The sequence below is a fragment of the Balaenoptera musculus genome, chromosome 18 (assembly GCF_009873245.2).
Source record: "Balaenoptera musculus isolate JJ_BM4_2016_0621 chromosome 18, mBalMus1.pri.v3, whole genome shotgun sequence".
NCBI lineage: Eukaryota > Metazoa > Chordata > Mammalia > Artiodactyla > Balaenopteridae > Balaenoptera > Balaenoptera musculus.
In genome coordinates this window covers 76425283-76432437 of record NC_045802.1, presented here as the reverse complement: position 1 = coordinate 76432437, position 7155 = coordinate 76425283, and the positions used below count along the sequence as shown (strand labels likewise).

General features: G+C 43.2%; 1 pseudogene; it reads left to right on the top strand.

The window, feature by feature from the left end:
- The first annotated feature begins 4383 nt into the window (after window positions 1-4383).
- On the top strand, window positions 4384-4502 carry LOC118884453 (annotated as a pseudogene).
- Window positions 4503-7155: the final 2653 nt, after the last annotated feature.

The window sequence follows — 7155 nt, the reverse complement described above, 5'->3', positions numbered from 1 at the left end:
CAATACTCAAATTTTTAAATTATAATGGATTCTTTTGTTGCGACAGAAATTATACTTTCAAAGATACTTAATAATGTTTCTAAGGGTAAATCGTTTAGAGAAGAAAAGCAAAGAGCACGAGTTCAAGATACTAGGTCATTATCTGCTATTACTGTGAAAGAGAAATTATACAGGTATTGGAGAAGAAGGAGGTGAAAGCCAGCAAAGTTGTGTTTAAGAGAGTTAATCACAGGTCTCTTCTAATTTTATTTGCTGACCCTCTCAAGGTTTATCTTATGTCCTTATTACTGATGAGATTTTTCCTAGCTTGTTATAGCTAATTCCAGGTTCTCTGGCAATGTCAAGAATTAGAAATCGATTCAGAGAAGGGCCAGCCTGGTGGGCAGGGGAGCAGGTCTAGATTTCCATTTTCTACAGGTTTTAGACATATAACTATGCATTTGGTCTCTCTGTGTCATGTCTTGGGTTTGGTCTTGTCTCAGTATATGAAGATTCCAGGCTCATGCATTGTTCATTGGTGAATCTTTTCTAAGAAAAAGGACTTTCAAGGCAACTTCCAGAGGCACTAAGCAATAATGGATTTTAGTTTTGCAAAGTACGTTGGAGATCTAGTACAACCCTACGAATGGGGAAACTGAGGTACAGAGAGTCTAGGAGACTTGCTTGGTACTTGATGGCAGAACTATTTCCCCTACATGTCCTTTTCTGCTTGCCTGTGCCCTATGGCTGCCCTTGCACTTGGCAAATAACCCCGCAGGGCTATTTGGAGTCAGGCCCTGCTGTTTTCTGTCTCCGTGCTAACGCAAGAAGGGCCGGCAGGGCAAGCAGGGCGGCCTTCCCAGAGCACAGTTCTGTGCAGACATTTAGGAAACAATAGAGAAAACATCATGGAACATGTATGCTATCCTTAAAGACTTAGCTTTAGCTCTGACTGGCCTGTCTTGATGACTTACGTTTCTTTTCTCAGAATTATGTATATTCATGTAAAAGCCTTTGGGAAATGATATAATAAGGATGGAAATAATAAGAATATATTTAGAAACATAAAGTGACCCAGTATTATCAGGGTTTCGTCATTTCAGAGGAACTTTTCCAAGAAATTCAGTCCAGAATTAAATTTGGGGAATAATAATTATACCTTAAACATTTTTGGTAGACCAGGGGATAGAATATGACTGTTGAGATGATTCTTCTAAGGAAAAGCTGTGTCTGCTTAGGTTTGCATTAGATACTTTGCATTTGATATTTTTCCTTAAGTGTCTCTAAATCACAGTGCACATCATAAAACAGGCATAATACTCTCCCACATTCCCTGTCTTTCTTTGTGACCATTACTTTAAAACAAAAACAAAAATAAAAACAAAAAAACCCAGCCAATTCTTTGACCTTCAAAGGCAAAAACAGAAACAAACAAACACAAAAACCCAGGCAATTCTTTGACCTTCAAAGGCCATGTGTGGGTATTGGGTAAAAATGAATATCACATGATTCGTGGGAGAAAATTGTCATTTTCTTAAAGCAAACTTGGGAAGGGCTCTACCACGTGCTTACTGGACCCTCCTGATGGCAGCAAAGCTGCAGGAGTTTTGCTGGACTTCCCCCTGAAGCTCAGGGCACCCATCACCAGATCCACTGTTGCACAAGCCCCTTTCTTTCTCCCAAAAAACCCATTTTTGAGGAATTCTAGTGACGGCTATTTCCCGAGGCATAAAGTAAGCAATGCAGGTATAACTTTGTGATTGAATGAAAGAGCCACATGCTCGTCTGTACATCAAGTGGAATGGCCCTGATGGATTTAACTCAAATCAAAGATTGTTTTCTTCTTTTAAAAAAAATCTGTTAGAGTCCTTCCCTTTGCCTTCCTTCAGTTTTTGTGTGTAAGGAGTGGAAAAATCAATAGAGCCAAGGGCAGCAGGATGGAATGATAACTCACCCACCCTCCTTTGCTGTACGCAAGCTGTCATCTGACCTCTCTATTTGTTTTGCAATTTCCTATCGTTAATCATCGATTCCTTGTTTATGTGACTTCACTTCTCATCGCACTATGATCCATATCTTTGGAAGCTGTCTGTGGCTTTCTACCTGAGTTGACTTAAGCGAATAATCAGAAAACAAATTGTTGCCTAATATTGGCTCAAGATGAACCGAGGATTAATGTCTGGAAAGAATGTTCTGTGCGTGGTGTGTCTCGGTTGTCATCTGCCCTGCTGTTTGTATAAATGTATGAGTCCTTCACGCTGAGTTGATGCCCCGGGTTGTGGGAATAAATTACTCTGAACCTGTTATCCTTTCTACAACGAGGACGCGTGCAACTGTTTGTTTGTTTTTCTGCCCTGTGGTTACAGCGGTGGCCCATTTCCAGAGATGTTTACTGCTCCCAATGCTGGCTTGTTCCTAGGTTTCCTTTATGCTTTTACTCCATCTTTTTACAATGTGTTTTAGCCTGTTTGCTGCATACTAATATGTTTGTCCGCTGGCTGTTTCATGGTAACATTATTTCAAGATGTTTCACCATACCCTTGTCTTTCTTTTCTCTGCCCATATTGTTTCTAATTTCCCTACCAGAACCTTCCATGGTGCCCAGGACAGTCCTGGTTTTCTACCTGTTGCCCTACTGTCATTACCAGTGGTTCCCCCTCCCCCCGTTTCCCACTGAAAAGGGAAGGCATTGAAATGAAAATTATAGTGGTCTCCTTACCCAAAATCATGACTTCTCTCAGATCTTATAACCAACTTCTGAGACTCTTTATTCCAGGGAAAGACTGATTGGGTAGGTACTTAATTTAGAGCCACCCTCCCCGGTCATGTATGAAATCATAAAATGGGACCAAACCCTGAACCAAACACTAAGTAATAAGTAGGTCCTAGTAGATGATTCTAAATGACAGACCAGGGTGAGAAAAACATTTTAAAGTCTTCTAAACTTCTCTGGTCATTGCTATTTACCCAGAAGCTGAGGATAATTCTGGACTTGTCAGCATGACTACCGTATTCTTTATTTTCCTCCTTTCCCCAACACGTTTATTACATTTGCACAGACTGTGTACCAAACACTGCTCTGAGCATAAAGCTGTATCAGAGTGCATCAGATAAACCCTCTACTGTCACGATGTTTATTCCAGGGAATGGAGGTAGAGTCACAAAATAACAAGTTAAATAATTAAATCCAAAAAATCAGATAATATTGTCTTATTTTTTGGAAAAAAAGAAGAGTGATATGATAGAAACTGAAAGTTGTCACGGAGCATAGCTAAGGATGAGAGACCGAGGAAGCATCCTTAGAGGAGGAGCCATTTAAGAAGAGAACCAAATGGTAAGTCGGTGCCGGTCACAGGAGGATGAATGGCAAACTCATTCCAGGGTGAGGAAACCATGAAAGCAAAAGTCCTCAGGGGGAGGGAGCTTGGCACATTTGAGAAACAGAAAAAAGGCCAGTGAGACTGGACTTCGTGGGCAAGTGGAAGCATGCAAGGGGTGAGGCCAGAGAGAGACAGGTCAGGTTGGGGGTGAGGAGGCAGTAGGGAGGGGGCATGGCAACGAGCTCAGACCAGCCTCCAGACGAGTATGTTTCTTGTGATATTGACATGTCACAATGTGCATGAACTAATATTCTAGCTGTTTCGTGCAGAACAGAGTGACAGAGGCGATGGGAGAAGTAGAGAGGCCAGTTAGAGGTCCCACCATGACCTGCTGAAGAGCTGGATGAAGAAGGAGAGGAAAACGATGGATCAAGTATGCATCCTAAGAACTGGCCAGAGGAACTGGACTGACAGTAGGCATCTAGCAGGGCAGATGGTGGGCTGGGGGCAGGTAGAAAACTGAGAGTTTTGTGTTGTCACGTTAACAAATCATGAATCCCATTAGATTTCCAAGTGGAGATGTCAAATGGAAAGCTGGCTGTTGGATCCACAAGCCTGGAGTTCAGGGCAGAAGTCAAAGCCAGAGATACTGGTATATAGTCTGTATTTAAAGTCATTGGGCAGAACTGGATAATCTAGAAGGAAAGCATAGCAAAAGAAAAACCCATCCAGGCTCAACAAGGGAGAATGTGATGTAGGAAAAACAAGAGAGTGGGCGTCATGGAAACTGAGAGAAGAGGTGTTTCAAGAGGTAAAATGTGTTCACAGGAGCTGAATGCTGCCGACAGGCTGGGAGACGAGGGAGACCTCCGCATCTCCATCACCAGCAGCTACGTGGGAAAGGATAGCTCCTGGGAAGAGGCCAGAAGCCCTGATGGGAGAGTTTGGGGCAGAATGAGAGGCAAGGAAGTGGCTGCAGATTCTTTCAGGAAACTGATGTCCTACAGGAGCAAAGAAATGGGGCTTTTACTAGACGGAAGTAGGAAATTAAAAAGGGTGTTTTGTTTCGTTTTTAGAAGAAGCCAGCTACGGCCATACCACCCCGAACGCGCCCGATCTCGTCTGATCTCAGAAACTAAGCAGGGTCGGGCCTGGTTAGTACTTGGATGGGAGACCGCCTGGGAATACCGGGTGCTGTCGTCTTAAAAAAAAAAAAAAAAAAAAAAAAAATGAAGCCAGAACCCATTTGTTTGCAGATAGAAATGGTCCAGTAGAGAGAAAGCAATGATGGAGAAGGAGAGGTGATGGTGTAGGGTGGAAATGAGTGGTTGACCTTTGAAAGGAAAAAAAAAAAAAAAAGAAAACACTTCATCCTTTGAAACCCGAGAGAAAGCACAGAGATGGGAGGACACTGTGCTTGCTAGGCTGGTAGGGTTGGTGGCAGTAAGATGAGGGATTCCTCTCCACTTCCTTCTATTTTCTTAATGAAGGATCAGGTGAGATCAACAGATACAAGCTTTAGGAGGATGTTGTATGGCAGAGGTTCAATGGGGACCATTTTGATCTGACCGTGACTCATACATCCTAAGGTGACTTCATGCCTGTGGTCCTGGACCGACCGGAAAAGATGCCCTGTGTGCTGTGACTACACCATCAATGTCCCCAGTGGTTACTGAGCTGAGAGGTGATTTGCCCAGATGTTCGCATGCAGTCTTGGCCCGGTCTACATTTCCAGTATTTTCTCACATTTCTTCATGTCACCATGTCTTTCTGTCTTCTGTTCCTCTCTTGAGCCTTACCCTTTCTGGGCCCTTGTTCCCATCATTTTCCTGGCTGGACTATTCATAGCCTACTCCTCCAAGGGAAGTGGGTTAATTCTTTTCATCCCAGTTGAGATCACACCTTCAAAATGACGCCTTCCTGATCACCACCATCTCCCCCTCCAATCTGAAATGAATGAGTTCTGTCTCTGGACCCCATAGAACTTTCACTCATTCATTCATATCCACCCATTCATTCATCCATCCGTTCACTCATTCAATAATATTTCAGGATCATCAGCAGTGTGCTGGAAGCATGCCAGGCAGGCCCCAAGAATATGGGGGGGGGTGTGCGCAAATTGACCAGGTCCTTGTCTTCATGCTTACAATCTAGAAAAGACCATGACAGAGCAGATGCCATCAGTAACTTTATACCCTTCATCCCTTTATTTTTAGCTGGGCAGGGATCACTCATCATCCACTGCATTTTTCAGACTTCCCTGCAGCTAGTTGCGGCATGTGAATACGTTCTAGCCAATGGCTTGTACATTGAAGCATTGTGTATAGTTTATGGAATGTAGTCTTCGAGTAAGAGGGCATACTTCTTTTTTTTTTCTTTTCTGTTTCCTTATTCTGTTGCTCGGAATGTAGTTTTGACCTCCAGATTTCGATCAGCCACCATGGACAACACGGTGGAGCCAAATGCTGAATCTGATCCGAAGAAGATCCTAGAAGGACCCTGGGTCCCTGGTCCTTACAGAGCTCTCTTTGGCTCTATTCAGCTCTGCATGCTTTAAATAAGAAATTGATCTATTAAGCCACTGGTATTTCAAGTTTTCTGTCATACACAGTTGTATCTTAATAAAATAAGGGCTAATAACCCAAAATGCAGGATGCTGTCAGAACGTTTCATGTCATGCGGTCTAGCAACTCAGAGGAGCTTTTCCGGGGCTGTAGACTTGTAGCTGAGCTCAGAAGGAGGATTTGGAGTTTACTACAGCCGTGGAAGGAGAGGATTCCTGGTGAGGTAGGGTGGGGGGGACAGTACTATGAAGACACTAGACAGGAGAGGAGGCACACATTCAAAGAGCCAAAGACTGGCTTGAGCAGAGGAAACCGATGGTCAGCGGGAGCGGCAGAAGCAGGCAGGGCCAGATTACCCATGACCTTGGAGGTCATGGTGGAAATGTTGTTCTTTATTCTAAAATGAAATGGGAAGCTATTTAAGAGTTTTATGCAGATATTTCAATGATCAGATTTGGGCTTTTATAACATGACACTTCCCTCTGTAGGGAAAACTTACTGGAATTGAACAAGGGTGGATACAGGAAGACCACCTGGGAGGTTGGTATGGTGCTATTTGGTCCACAGAGGAGGGGGAAGAGGTGCCAGGATGTAGTGTCAGAGGGTCAGGGAGAGGGTGGGGGGTCTGGCTTCACTGGGATTTCCCTTAGATGGGAATTATCTTCTCTGTTCCTTAGACATCTCCATATATATGTCCTCTTCTACATCACAGGCTATATTTTACCCATCTTTGCATTTTCTCTCCCACCCAGCAGAATGCCTTGCTCACAGTAGGTTCTCAATACATATTTATTGATTTATTAAGGGACGGGTGAAGAAACAACGGTTGTATAATTTTTACCAAAGGAACCCAAGGATGCTTGCAGAACATGCTGGAAAGCTCCTCTGAGACTTGTTTCTTTGCTGACTCTTTGTTTTTGTTTGTAGCTATGGCAGCATAATCTGGAAGAGTAGGTCTGATTTTGCAAATTCATTTGCCTATGAAAACAGCCCGTATTGCAGCATTATCAGCACGAGCAGCGAGAATGGTGCAACGCAATCTGTGGGTTTTGGCAAATAGAGTTTCTGAAGGAAAAAAATACAACTTTAACCCACTTGCTCTTTTGCAATCATGTAGCAATATCTGTAGGAGGCCAGTGGCTTTTCCCCCTTGGTAATAGGTTGAGTAACAAATGATTTCACTCTGTCTGGCTAATTATTACGGGTGGTTTATCCATTGATTGAGAGCTCTTTACAAGTATCAGGAAATGAAAATAGGAACAGAAAACTCCCTGCCATATTCCAAGAATTGC